The sequence below is a fragment of the Emydura macquarii genome, unplaced genomic scaffold (assembly GCF_026122565.2).
Source record: "Emydura macquarii macquarii isolate MOO-44397 ecotype Brisbane River unplaced genomic scaffold, CSIRO-AGI_Emac_v2 contig_1477, whole genome shotgun sequence".
In the NCBI taxonomy this organism is placed as follows: Eukaryota; Metazoa; Chordata; order Testudines; family Chelidae; genus Emydura; species Emydura macquarii.
The window spans coordinates 20,582,509-20,597,865 of record NW_027131614.1 but is presented as its reverse complement, the minus strand read 5'-3'; the positions used below and the strand labels follow the sequence as shown (position 1 = coordinate 20,597,865).

Sequence of the window (15,357 nt, the reverse complement as noted above, 5' to 3'; positions counted from 1 at the left end):
ATCATATATAGATAGCCAGATTACAGTATTTTACTAGCCACTGGTGTAGCTTTCCCCTCTGGACAAAATGTTTATTTTTTCTAAATCACTCAAAAGTTGTGAAAGTGAAAAAGTTGAATGAAGGCTTCTTTTCAAGCTATTTGTATCTGCAACCACTCTTATTAATACATTCATCTCTAAAGTAGTACATAGGATCCCATGCATATGCAGCAAGTGGATCTTTCAGATGAGATCTTAAAATGAGGTTCTGCGTTTAAAAGTTAAAAATTGCAGAGCATGTATCCATACTTTTCTCAATCCCACTAAATCAAACCTAACCAGTTTACATGTAAAATCTTCTTTTTCTTGCTAATTGACAACACCACAAACTGGTTCTTTCTGGCTCATGTGTCACTGATGTAGATTCAGCACATAGTTAATTTTGTAGTTGATGCATAATCCAGAACAGAATCTAATTCACTGAAATAAGATGCACTGGTTAGGCCTATTAATGACATTTAAACCCTTAAATTTTAGTGAAGTCGATACTGTAAGCAGCTATTCTGAAAACTTTCAGAGTGTGCAAGGGGAGTCCTGAGTAAGTATTTCTGCCTAATCTCCCATATTCCTATCAAAGAAGACCTCTGGTCCTGCAAAGTTTAGAAGCTCTGCACTGTTGAAAATGAACTCCTGTGAAGCTTAGAGGCTTCACAGAAATGGATCCCCAATTATTCAACCCCTGCAAATACCTGAATGTTTTAATAAAGTCTTGTGTTTTCTTCAGGATGAAAAAGGCTAAATACATGTAAAGTATGATAATCAACAGCCAACATTCGTTAACAAATTGTCTAACAAACTTCACGTGATACAGATGTTATACTTACTGCTAATTATATTAAATTCCATGTGTTTCAGTTTTTGAGTGGGAAGGGGAAGGAAGGAAGGAAGGATGGGGAAAGGAGGGAAGGCCAAACTCTCTCTCACCTCTGCATTCATGATTCAGAAACTTTAAAAAGCCTTCTGAGTCTGCCTACCTATACACTTAACCACCATCTCCAAGCAATTCAGTATTTTAAAATGAATTCTGCTCCTGAGAAATATCAGACTGGCTGCCTTGGAGACCAAAAGACTATCTGTCAATACAACACAGCACAGGAAGCGATAGTGCAGTCTGTCTCCCACACCTTCTCACCATACCTCCTTCCTGAACCTGAAGGATCTCCATGAATGTAAATGTACTTGAGTTTTCCTATGTAGATCAGTGGATATTCAGTTTTGTTTTCTGCTAAGATAAACAGCCAATTAGTGCAATCTTGTTCACTAGGTACTAGAAAAATCAATTAATTTCAAAGAATCTAATAACTGTTCAGTCTAACAACTGTCACTAATAACCTGTCACTAATAACTAATAGCTACCCAGTACCTATAACAATTCACTTTTTACATTATACCCTCATTATTTCTCATCCCCTTTGGATTGTGGGCCATTTTATTTTAACCACCACTCTTATATACTTTGGCAAGTCTCCTCCTTTTCTGACACCTACTTTTCTTTTTAAAAAAAATAACTTTGGGCTTGTCTACTGCTGTGCCGCTGTAGTGCTTTAATGAAGACACTACTACACCAACAGAAGAGCTTCTCTTGTCAGTGTAGTTAATCCATTTCCACAAGAGGTAGCAGCTATGCCAATGCGGGAAGACATCACACTGTCTATACCAGGGGTTAAGTCAATATGACTACGTTGCTCAGGCATGTGGACTTTTCACACCCCTGAGCCATGAAGTTATATCGATGTAAGTTTGTAATGTAGACCTGGTCTTAGACTGTTTAGAGCTCCTCCCTGCATTTAAGCAAACCTCTAACAATAGCTCCCTCCGCTCCTATGTGGTGTGGTTATACAGTGGCCGCTCTACAAGGCCAAGTACATCACCTTCCCACTGCTCCCAGACCATAGTAGTCCAGAACTGTAACCTACAACTTGCCTTCCTTCTAGGTCATTAGCACAATCCCACTCTCCTCTCAGCCTCAATCTCCCTTTCCCATTTGATTTTGTTGACTTTTATTACAATGAAGCCTAAAAAAAGTAATCATAGCGACATGTTTAATTGAACATTTAACTTTTTTACACCTCGTTGCTTTGCTTACAAAAGTAAAATTTTATTTCTTGGTGCAGCAGAGCTAATATAGCTATAGAAAAGCAAGTTGGGTTTTATTTAGCATCTACCCATTAACAACAAGATGGTCAGTTAACTTCTGACTGCAGAATCATTTAGTGATGATGATGCAATAGGCAGAAATAATTCAGTTTGTTTTCAGCTACCAAATTTAATTTAAAGCCCTTACAGAAAAACATTTTGACATGTAAACTGCAGAAGTAAAACACAGTATTCTGTGTTATAACTTTTCTGAATATACCCATGAGAAAGCAGTACTGAAAGAGACACCCAATCCAGTGAATACTGTGTAGTGAAAGTGTCTGCTTAAAATGGGATGATAGGAAATTAGTAAACTGTATCAAGCCATCCACTTTGTGATGTTATCCAAGTATTATTAGTAACTGTATATTGTCTGTATGAGTTATGATTCATCCCATCCCACATAAGCCAATATCTGAATCTTTACTAAATTATTCAAGAAATGAACTGATTTAAGTACCAGTACCTAGTAGTCTGCATTTGTATACTGCCTTCCATTCTGTGGTCTCAATCTGTTTTACTAACATTAATTAATTAAGCAATCTACAACCCGCAGAGGTGAGGGAGTATTATTCCTATTTTACAGATGTGGAAACAGACAGAAACTTTCTAAAGTCATACAAGACATATATGGCATTGTTAAGAATAGAGGAACGCGTTTGTCTTGACACTACCCCCCCATTCTCTGATTTAACCAGAAAGCCTTCTTCTCTTCTACTGATTTTCTAATATTAGTTCACTGCACTGAAACTACATTCTACTTGCCACAAAAGGCAAACTTGTCCTGAGCTTTAGTTATTTAGAAGCCAGCACAATAAACAGGTATAGTCTAATTTAAGAATAGAAAAGGCAGCAGCAAAGAATACATAATGTAAAGAGTATTCCTTAATAAATAGATCTAAAAGTTACATAAAGATATAGAAGAGTAGTAACGCATGTAACGTTATTAACAATTTGCTTGGAAATGGACAGGCTACTTGAAAATTATTTTTTCCCTGAAATACTATAGGTATGGGGAAAAATTCCACTAGCCATCCTTAAACAGTGGGATCTAGAATTATTTCTAAACACAATACTTACTAGACTAAAATAACTGCAACAATATTAAATATTAAAAATCCTATAGAAAGACAATCTTTTAAGTTAATAAATATTTGCTGATGTAAGATTGTATTTTTGAGAAAGAACCTACCCTAAAGAATTATTTGAATAAAATAGTGACCACAGACTATGCAGAGAGGCCTGCTAAAAAGAGCCAATCAGCAATTTCCCAATGAAACAGGGTATCATCACAAAATTCCACAAAACATTTCGGCTTAAAAAAATCTTTGTTGAATCAAAGGTAGGATTTCAACAGAACCCTGCCTACGAGACAGTTTCCAATGGAAACCTGCTTGGCAGGCTGCTAGGAACCTGGAGCTTCCACAGTCCATTGCTCTGGGATAGTCCTCCTGGCTAGGCTGTCCAATGGCCTCCAGTTTCCTTCCTCCTATGGAATCAGAAGCCCAGAAGTCTTCAGTAGGGAGCCTGGAAGGCTCCAGGTCCACAGCTCCGGGGCAGCCCCACCATGTGGATTCCCTCAGAGTCAGGGATCCTGGAAGTCCTGGAAACTGCTAACTGAAACTGATATGGATCCTTGTCAGTTTCACCAGTACTAAGTAGTGGTGGGCAGGAGTGAACCTGATAAGAATGCCAATTTCAGTTAGCAGCAGCTGGATTCCCAGGAAGCATATTTCCTTTCAGAAACTCCATATGCTGGTGTTCCCAAACCATTTTTTTTTTTTAGAATTCCCAGTTGTAGGAAAGTCAAAATCTCCCATGAAATTGAAATTCCAAGTTTCGGCTATCCCATAGAAAAATGCAACCTGAGACCATAGCACTAAAGAATGTTTGTAATTACACTGAGTGCAGAGACTTTTCATTAGATAAGTCTGATCCCTGAGTCCTAAATTTTAGGATGTCAAATGTCTATTTGTCATGGGTTCATGCTGCACAAAAGATAGGATTTGCTAGCTGCGTGTGGAGGTCTGTTTATTTTCTATCTATATTTCAAAGACAAAAGCAGAATCCATGAGGATAGGAATACTCTCAAATCCTACAATTTAAGGGACTTTGCACAAACTGATTGTGAGTGCTAATGGAATACAGCTAACAATGCGCTAGGTAATGTACACACAAACTAAAAAGTTTGCAGCTGACATTTCTACCAAATCCAACTTTCAGTTTTAAACAGTTTTCCTGGGTTTTTGCTGAAGGTTTCAGTTGAAGGGCCTGCAAATATGAACTGAAGACTCTCTCAGACCTTTAATTGTCAAAGTCCCTCCCTCCCCCCCAAACTCTTTGATTAATGTGTGTTAAAAAAAGTAAAAAAAAAAAAAAAACAACAACAACCAAAATCTTTTGTGAATTGAATAAAAACATTCTTGTCAGATTTCATAGCTTTGATATCTGTTCTACCACAGACCTGCTGCTCAGTCACCCATAGGGCTGATCTTCCAAGGAAAACAGGGCAGAGTATTTTGTCACAGCAACTCATTTGTGAAGTAGTGCCACAATGTTCCGCACACACAAAAAAGCAGTAGTTCCAGTAATATTGCAGTTGGCTCTAAAAGCAGGTGAAAGCATCTATCTTTACGACGCACAGCCAGTCACTTGAAACTGCAAATAAACGTTTAAAGTAACTTTATTCCCATGTAAAATCCTTCAAAATATGCTCCATTACTACACTTGATTTGTTGCCCCCCTCAATAACTGAGAAACAAGTCTCAATATTTAGTCTCAATAGTGGTGCAGATTACAAAAAAACCCAAAAAACTCACTCAGATTAATCAAATCACAATTGGAGGAAAAATTACTGCATTCACTAATTTTAAAGTTATAGGTTATAAAAGAGTAATTTTTAAAAGAATGTCTATGTAAAGTTAGTTACAAAGTAATAGTCTGTTCTATTTATGGGAACTACAATTTAAATGCAGTAAGATTAAATACTTCCTCTTACCTTTTCTTCTCTAAACTGTCCTTGATTTTTGAAAATTCATATGTGCAACATTACCTCTGCCCACCTGCACCTACGCATTGCAATAAGGACATTCATTATTCTGATGAAAATATAAAATAAAAATGGTACACATTTTCAACTTCAGCTACAGGTAAGGTGCAGCTGAATAATGAATAGTACACATTTCAATTTAATTACAATCTTATTGGAGGAGCAATACCTGAGATGTGTGTCAAATGTGAGATGTAATAAAGTGTAGTGTTTCAATACAATCTTGTGTGATCACTGCCAGTTGAAACAAAAGTACATTTTATTGCTTTTGACTGGGCTGAGTATATGAATGCAGTACAGTAGTAATTTAACTAGCCAATTTATTATTTACAGAGCACCAATAGTCTGGTGCAGGAACGTCCATGTTGATGTCATACTTTTCAATTCATCACAAGTAAAATTCTAGACATCTGGGATACTGCAACTGTACATTCTGTTATGAGCCAGATTTTCAATGGTAGGTTAAACAGAAGCATCCCTTCCCATCTGTTCTTTGACAAATTCAGGGTTGAAAAAAAGTCCTTGGAAATGTCTGCACATTGACACGTACATCACTCAAATCATTGTAAGGCAGCAAGGCACCAAGATTTTATTCAAATACTACAATGAAGTGTTTTTAAAAAGGGTTACTGTTAGCATAAAACACTAAAACTGACTAAAAGATTTTCCACAAAGAGCTGCTCGTACTGTGGAAACCTAGGAAAATGTGAAGTCTGTCAGAAACTTATCTAATGGGGGGTGAATGTGTGTGAATACTCATCTATCCAGCCTCATCCTCCAATAAAATCATAATCTTATATGTGACAGCTTAGTACATTTCCACAGGAATGGTCTCTATAGTATGCCATTAATTTAGTATTCTAATTATACTGCAGGGTCAAGCAAGGATGTACTGCAAGATTAGAAAAGAAATGCCTTATAATTTCCACAAAAAATGATAAAGGAAAACATAGAAAAGACATTGCGTTGAATCCAGGTGCTTTTCTTCTAATTGAAGGTGGTACTATGGCTACCTGAGCTTCCTGCCCTTGGAATGAAATAAGCAACGAAGAGAAAAAAGAAAACATCAACTGAACAGAGAGAGGAAAAACTGAAATTTTCTAAATACTGTTAGAAAAATGTCAAAGTCAGGACCACAGGAGCCTTGTCTATCATAGATGCTGGAACTAGGGGTGTTGCTGCATCCCCTGGTTTGAAGTGCTTTCCAATATAGAGAGGATTTACAGTGTGGTTGAATGGCTCTCGGAAGCCCCACTATAAAAATTGTTCCAATACCTCTACTGTCTATGCTAGGAAAGCTACAAGTTGCCACCAATGGGTGTCAGCAACGGATCTAGCTATACTGATGCCGAATCTGGTTTAACTGATAGTGTTGACTAACACTATCAAAGTTTCTGAAATAGACCAGGACAAATTATGTTCAGCACTACAATCACTATTAGACTGGGTTCAGCACCAGCCAAACTTAACACACTTTCTGCAACAAGTATTTTTTCTAGCACAGAGGAGTCTAGGAGGAGCAACCATAGAAAGGATTTAAAAAACAAACAAACATGCCTGAGAAAATTTTCCACACTGCATCTATAGAAAAATTCTCTGGAGTGAATTCCCAGACAGCTCATTTCTGAACACATAATGAGATTTAGTTTTTAACAACCTCATTAAACACAAAAATCTGACTTTAAATACTGCTTGAATTACTAGCCCACACAGAAAATATGGCTAATTGAAATAGCAAGGATAGTATGTTTCTCAAAACTTTATTCGTTCATACTTCACTTGAACAGGTTAACACATTGTCCCTGAATCTTGTAGTGACTTACAGTGATGTAGAGGGGATAAGCATTCTGTGTGACTTGCACTCACGTGCATTGCTTCACATGAACAACCTGAGGTCTCTAACACGCAGCGTTGCCTTCAATTTGAACTAAACCATTGTAAAACTCCCGCTCCACGCCCACGGTGGCAGCTGCTACTTGTTTTTATTAACATAGCAAATACGTCAGGCTTTATCATTGGTACAGAGTAAAAACCATGAAGTGGCTCAGCGGCCAGCCTAGGTCGCACGCTGGGAACCGTTCCAGAGGTCCCCAGAGGGCTGGTACGTCTAAACCCCAAGGCAGAGCTACTCTCCATGATCCAGTCCAGGCTGTAACACCTCACGTGACACGGCTCCATACTAGCCGGCGCCGGCTGACTTACAGCAGTGTTACCCGTCTGCCAGCCCGGGGCTCCCCGACCGACCCGCCCCGTGCCGAACGCCCCCTCCTCCAGCCCATCGAGCGGTTTGGTCAGCGGAGAGCGGAGCCAAGCCCCACAGAGAGCAGCTCTCGCTCGCTGCCGTGCGAGGGGCTCGTATCACATTCGCTAAGCCCAGCAGCGCCCGCCGACACACGGCCCCGGCCCGGGCTCACCCCCACGCGGTTACCCTGGGAAGGGGAGAGGATTCCCTGATCCGCACCTGCTCCTCCCGCGCAGGAACAACACGCCCCCCCCCCCAAACTGCCATTCTGGAGGGACAACAACAGTCACAGCGGAGGCGCGCAGGGCCGGCCCGAGGAAAGACCGGTGCCAGAGCGCTGCGGCGGCTCGGGCTTAGGGTCCAACCCCGCCCGAATGGGCACCGGGAGCAGGCCGAGTTCACTCAGCGGGAGGAACCCTTCCCCCCACCCGACCCCACCGAGCGCGAGGCACCTGCGGGGGACGGTTGAGGGCGTGCGCGAGCCCGGGGCTTCACAACTGGGCGCGAGGCACCGTCCGTCCGTCGGGCGGGCAGGGGGGAGGAGGGAGAACAGAGAGTGGCGCGCGACCAACGCCGGGGCCCCAAGCTCTGACAGGAAACGAGGGGGGGGGCGTTCCAACGGGCCCCGCGCGGGATAAGAGCGCAGCCCGCTCGCTCGCTCACCGCATTCTTCTTCTGCACCATCTTGTCCATCTTCTTGGCGATGCGGATGATCTCGTCCTCAGTGCTCATGGCTGCTGCGGCCGGAGCGGGGCCCGGCGGGACACGCAGTAGAGGCGAGAGCGGACCGGCCGCGCACGGAGCCGTTCAGGGCCCTCAGTGCAGAAACCAAGCCAGCCAGGCCGCCGAATAACAAATGAACCCAGCAGTCCGAGCGGCGGCGCCGGCGCCAGGCAGAGCTCATCGAGCGCCGGCCAAGGGAGCCAGACCTCACTGAAGCAGCCGGAAAACATCTACCCGCGCGTGGGGGCCGGGCAGGGAGAGGCGGAGTTAGCGGCGCGGGCCCTGCCTCCACAGGCGCGGCAGGTGCCCGGGACAACTCTGGGAGCAGCGGGCTGGGGCTGGAGCCGCCGCCAGGACTCCGGGCTCGTTTCGTTTAATGCCTCTGCCGGGTGGCGAGCCCCGCTCAGGCAGCGCGGATCGCGCTACACAGCGGTAAGCCCCGGAGGCTGCTCCTCACGGCGGTCGGGTCGGGTCGAGACTCTCCTGTTACCCTCCGTATCCAAGGCCCGGCTCCGCCCGCTGCGGTGCGCTACTGGCTGGCTCCGGCAGGTGTCATCCCCCAGTGGGGAAGAGCGAGAAGCTCCGCCCGCTCGTTCGCTGACTGCTCCTCTCAACGCTCTCGTGTAAAGCCCGCCAGCTGCTGCGGGTCCCCCTTAGCTGATGCGCTGTTACTGCAGAGGAGGGAGGCTCGCCCCAAGCCCGAACTTTCTTCCGTGTTGTTTGGTCACAAGCAGGATGCCCAACAAGACACTTTCACCTCCCCTTGTTCGTTTCGTTCACTGCCCTGAGACTGGAGCTTGTGTCCAAACGCGTCCGGAAATTGCCAAGATTAGCTTTTGTGTAGACTAACCTCATCCTGTTTTAACTCATCCACAGCTGCACGCAGGCCTGGTCTACATTACAAAGTTAAGTCCAACACATGGCAGCCTAGGTCAACCTAGTCATGCATGCCGCTACACTTAAACAGGTCTCCCACACCTGTAAGCACCTCCACTATGCTAGCATAATAACACCACCTCATCCAGCAATGGAGAGCCATTGTCAACATACTTAAGTCGATGCAGTATGAGCAAAAATACTGTATTACTCACCCGGCACTGGCCATCTAGCAGTTTTGGCAAAAGCCAGAAGGCCTGGTCCACTCAAGGGCTAAGGGGGCCAGTCTTTGTGAAAAAATAAAACAGCAACTGTAGTCAATGTCACAATAACAACCACTCTATCCCCTCCTTGTTTATTTTTATTCGTTCTGCTTTGTATGTGTTATTTACGCTCTCAGTTGTCACACTATGTTCTCTTCCTGATTTGGCAGCCTATGACTTAGCTGGGTGGCTAAATCGCACAAAGCCTCATCTTTCAACAAGACTTCCTCTGTGGTTTCCACTGATTAATCAGTTATCTGATGATAGGAAAAACTGGCTAAACCTAAACTGGCTAACCTTGAACACGCCATTACAAATATGGATAATAAACTGCCCCCTTTTTTTGGTGGGGGGGGAGCGGAGAAAATCAGAGAAAAAAAACCAAAAGACTCTAGAAGCCAATGCCGCTAAATGTGTGAAAATAACTGATTTGTTCTGTCCTCATCCTCCAAGTCAGAACATTCCTGGGCCTAAAGAGAGCACATCCGCTGACGAAAAAGGTTCTGACACAAAATGGATCAGCAAGATGTTAATGTTGTCATTGAGGAAAGCTTGCCAGAATCGGATGGTAAAATAGGGCAGGATTTAAATGAAACCAGTTGCTCTCCCTCTAGACAAAATGTAGAGTCCACGTTCAACTACTTTGCTTGCCCTAATACAAGTCAAATCACTTTGTTTTTTAATTACCACCCAAATCAAAACACCCGTGATCTTGTAATAAAAAAAGCTTTCAATCACAAAGATGGAACAAACCGCAAGTGGCTGATGTACTGTGAGAAAATAAATTCTATATGTTGCTCAGTCTGCCTGGCATTTTCTAAGAACGCCGTAACAAATCCATCCATTGAAGGAATGAAAGACTGGGGGCATATCCATCAGAGAATAGAACAGAACATGAAAAGTGTCATGAACAGAGCTTGTGCAGAAGTGTACTTTTTTGAAGGCCAGCAGTGCAGATCAACAGTTTACTGCTTTGTAATCAAATGTCTGTCCTCCGAGAACAAGTGTGAAAGATGGCAAGTACGGGAGCGGGTGATGGACATTGTAAAAGTGATAGGCAAGCGTGGACTTAGCTACAGTGGAAAGAAATCAGAGGCTGCATACACTTTAGAAGACATCTCTGTCGATCATGACAATTAAGCAAACGCTTGCTCAAATTTGACAAAAGAGCCAAATTTGAGGTATGAATTAACTAGTCTAGCTTTGCACTGGGACAAGCTGAAGCCATCAGCACTAGAATACACTATCAGGGTAGCAAGAGAAATACCTGTGGAAGACAAGAAGAGTAAAGAATGTGATGACATGGAAATGGAGCTGGTGAATAAGATATGCTCAGCGGGTAAGAACTGCACTATATGTTGCTATCAAATTCTACAGTGATACAATTTATTAACCGATGCCTATAATGTGATTGGCCTGGCCTACGAATTCCTATCGACTATCTTTCACACAAGTTGCCTGTGAGAGAAGCTTCTCTCCTTTGAAGTTCATCAAAAACCAGCTGAGGAGCACTGTATTCTAGGAGCACTTTGACTCTTTCATGCTGATGGCAACAGAAAAAGACATACTTTTGATTTGGATGAAGTAATCAACAGAGTTGCGGAAAGGAGGGAACTCCTGCAACGCCTGCTCATTCCGTAAGGTAAGATACAAGTATTTTTTTTTATTAGTGTGGCTTGCTTATAAGTATGTATGCACAGTACATGGCATTGTAGTCATTGAGTATGGTGGTATATAAAGAGAACAAATGTTTCATAAATAATGAAGCAAGTGTTATTTAAAGTATATTACTTCGTTCCAGTAATGCATACAGGTTGAGTCCTGTTAAATTATTTTACATGTTTTTGTTTCATTTAAAAAATCGTAAAAAATATAAATGAATTTTTACTATTACAGATAGCCCTACATACTATAAAATAACTAATAGGTGAATACAAATAAAAATAAAGTATGTTTAATAAACATACCTTTAAATAGTTAAACACATATTAACGCTTAAAAAACACATGACATAAGCACAGAAAAATAATTTGGCATAGAGTCCACAGCCTGAAATTGGGCTGGTGTGCTTTAAATGCCAGGGCCGATTTTTAATCCCAGTCCGTCACTGGCATTACTTATGTCAACTCTAAGGCCTGGTCTACACTAGAGTGTTTTGTCAACAAAAAAAAAAAAAAGTCAGCTTTTTCAACAAAACAGTGCTGGTGTACACACTGCAATCACAACTCCCTCCCTCCCCCCAACAAAAGTGCCCTGTTTTTTCAACAAAATAAAAGCACATCAAGAGGTCAGCATAGTTAGGGTGACGCGGTGTCAATGTAGACACTGCGTCCCCTTCCATGGGTGGTGTGGCTGTCATACTTGTCAATTTGATAAGCAAGCCCGGTCAGCTGATTCCTAGGCAGGGCTGGAAGGGGCAGCCATGTCAATTTCATGGCTCAGCCATGTAATTGACAAGGCTGCCCCTGGGAGGAGCAGGTTGAGAAGCTCCCTCATTTCTGGCCCTGGCTCCCAGCCAAAAACTGAGATCAACAGCCTCTGCTTCTTGCCCCACTCCCACCTGGGACAGGGAACCAGCCACTCTGGCTTGCAGCAGCTCAGGCTTCTCGCCCTGCTCCCAGCTGGGAGCAGGGCAAGAAGCAGAGGCTGCTGATCTCTGCTCTCAGCTGAGAGCCAGGGCCAGAAATCAGGGAGCTTCTCCAAGGCTCCCCACTGGGGTAGCCTTGTCAATTACACAGCCGAGCCATGAAATTGACATGGCAGCCCATTCCAGCCTACAGAGGAAAGGGAGAAGCCCTGTGCAGCTTCTTCCCCCACCTCCAGGCAGGAAAAGGGGAGGAGAGAAGTCCCCATGTGGCTGCCCCTGGCTCCCAGCTGGGACACACTCCACCGACCCAAGGAGAGCAGTGTGGACATCACCCACCACTGTAATTATAGCAATGGCTCTAAGTCGACATAACATATGTCGACTTATGTTTTTAGTGTAGACAAGGCCTCTGTCCTCCAGCAGCTGTTCCCACATGGACTACTCTGGTCACCATTGCAAACTCCACTGCCTCTTTAAAGTCCCATGAATTTTTGAAACTGCTTTCTCCTGATTGCTCAGCTTGGTAAGCACACCTAGCAGCTCTCCACTGTTGAGTGCAACTGCCCAGCTGACCATGCTGGCTATATGCTTCAGATGCACTCTTGTCTGGAGTAGACAGGAGATAATTGGATTTCTCAGGCCTGTGGGGAAAAGAGGATGTGAAGGCACAGCTGCAAGCCAGCTGTAGAAATGTTAACATCTATAAGCAGATTGTTCAGTGTATGCAGGAGAAAGGGTATGACGGACTAACAACAGTGCCACCAAGGAGCTGCAGCAGGTATACCAGAATGCCAGGGAGGACAATTGATCCAATGCCAAGCCACAGACCTGCCACTTTTACTATGTACTGCATGTCTTACTTGGCAGACACCACCCCCACAGCAGCGTGGATACCTCTAAGGAGTCAGACTCTGACTATGAACAGTGAGGAGGAGATAGTAGTGAATGAGGAGAAGTATGGAGGACAGGCAACCAGCAGCTACAAACAGGCAGCAAGTTGGGCCTGTTTTTGACCCCACTGCAGTCCAGCATGTCCCATCGATTGATCCCGATGCAGGGGAAGGAACTTCGGGTATGTGCAGATAGATTGTCAGTTATAGAGATGTAATCCCCAAAGTAGCAGGATACATCTTTTGACTTTTCATTAATTTATTCATGCTAGAACAGGTAGTGGTACAATCAAAAGAGGTTGAACTGCTAGCTGCTTTTCGTTGCCTTGTAGGCTTATACTGGGGGGAGGGGACCGTCACACAGAGCAGTTTGTTTACATACATAGGATATCCCTTGAATTCTGAGAGATCTCAAACTTCCAGAGAGATACTCTGCAATCCTCTGCCAAAGATTTCTAAGGGGGACCACCTTATTTTTTTCTCTGTGGTAAGACACTTTCCCACACCACTCAGCAATAAGTTCAGCAAGCACCATGGCAGTACACAAGCTGATAGCAGCTGTGCTCTCTTTGCCTTTGTTACCCTCAGGTCTAAGATATCAGCTAAAATCACCATCACCTGTGGAAAACAGTGCCAGCATTCAGTACCATTGCCCTCTACTATTAGAATCATGCAACCAAGCAATTCCCCACATTTCCCCAGGCAGGAAAGTCACTGGGGCTGTGACACACTGTGCACAAACTATCCCAAGCAGAAGTGAGAATGTAGTGCTTAAAACTTTAAGGGAGAAAGTGGAGTGAGTTCAGAATCTTAAGTTTTGCTTTCTGTAATAAATATGCTGACAATGGTACTGCTGTGTTTTATCTTCAGCTGCTGCCATTGCAGTCTTCAGTGTCTCCCACTCTATACCTGCAGAGCACCCCAGTTAGATAAGGAGGAAAGAGAAGAGGACTTGAGATGATATGTTCAGCAAGCCAGTGCTGCATTTGACAGTAAGTACAGGGCCTGTAGGATAAACATTGTGGACAGCCTTGAGAAGGAAAAGTGGAGAGAAGAAAGTCCCAGCAGGAAGAGAAGATGGAGATGCATTGAGACGTAACAAGGTGCTAAGGCAGCAAACACAGATGCTGTAGACTCTGGTGAACCTTCAGGTTCAATAATCCTGGGCTCACTGCAGTCCACGAAGAACTCAATATCAGGACCTCTTTACACACACCCCTAACATTTCACAGGGCATCAGGGATTGTTGCACTACCCCCTACACCCCAGGTGAAATTAAAGACAAACGCTGCTTCACATACACTGACCTGTGAAAGCGACAGTTGGGGTATGTGTAACTGAAATAGACATGAATGTTTTCCCCTTCATTAAGTTCTCTTCTCTTAATAAAACTTAAGTTTTTAATGTCTTAAAATTGCCCTGTTTTGTACTAATTTTGTTACAGAATAAAATTCTATTTGGAACATAACATCTTTATTCACAACATATCCTGCTGAGTGATCTGATTGCTTTCAGAACTGCTATTACCTGTTACTGCACAGCATCACACCATTCAGGATCATTCACAAACAAAATCAATAAGTACATTGACAATGTTATATTCCTACATATAACAGCAATTACCACACAATTCCTACCAGGCACCAAAAGAGCAGGGCCAGGTGGAGCACACTACAACCATCACACACTACTCTGGCCCACAGTTAAATTGGTCTTTCAAAGCCTCTTTGAGCAGTATAGCTCCACCTTGAGGTCTTCTAACAGCCCTTGTATCTGACTATTCAAATTCAGCAGATAGCTGCTGTATCTCAACCCTGGCAGAAACTTTTCCCCCTTTGCTTCACATATATCATGCAAGACAACAGGCAGCTATAACCATGGGGATATTTTTCTCACTAAAGTCCAATCTTGTGAGGAAACAACGCTAGTGTTCCTTCAAAATGGCCAAAAGCACATTCAACTGTCATTCTGCACCTATTCAGCTGGTAGTTGAATTGTTCACCTAGTTCACCTGGTAATTGAGGAATGTCTACGGGCTTTGTCCAGTGCGGGAGGCGCAGACTGAACCCCCGATGATAGGATGGACTATGGCCCCGCTCCCAGCTGGATGCCCCATGAGGCCCGATAAGGCCATTGCTACGGCCATTGGCCCTGTAGCCAACCAGGAGCTGGCTACACCACCTGCTATGGTGCCTCGTGGGGGCGTTGGCTGTCCCAACAACCGCCCCCCCTTATGGGACCCTGAGCCATTGGAGCGGCTGTGCCGAGCCCTCCCTCGGTCCTTGGTGCCACTCCATGCCAGGGACCACCATCTCGACGCCTCCAACTTGGAGGAGGACGAGGACCGCCTCCGCGAAGGGTGCCAGCGAGCGGAGGCATGCTCCGAAGAGCTCAATGTACTTGAATGCTGTCTCATCACTGACGACTTACGGTAACATTTGCCCTTTGGTGATCGGGATCAGCGCCGCTCGGAGCTTTGCGGTGCCGAACCAGACTCCGGTGACCGGGTTCCGCATGGGGGATCCCGCGGTGCCGGATCCTTTGACAGCGAC

The 15,357-nt window shown here is 44.0% G+C and overlaps 1 protein-coding gene across 1 annotated transcript in view; it reads right to left on the bottom strand.

The window, feature by feature from the left end:
- LOC137156760 (acyl-protein thioesterase 1) overlaps positions 1 to 15,357 on the bottom strand; it is a 112,821-nt gene that overhangs the window by 59,039 nt on the left and 38,425 nt on the right. The gene's annotated exons all lie outside the window — the stretch shown is intronic.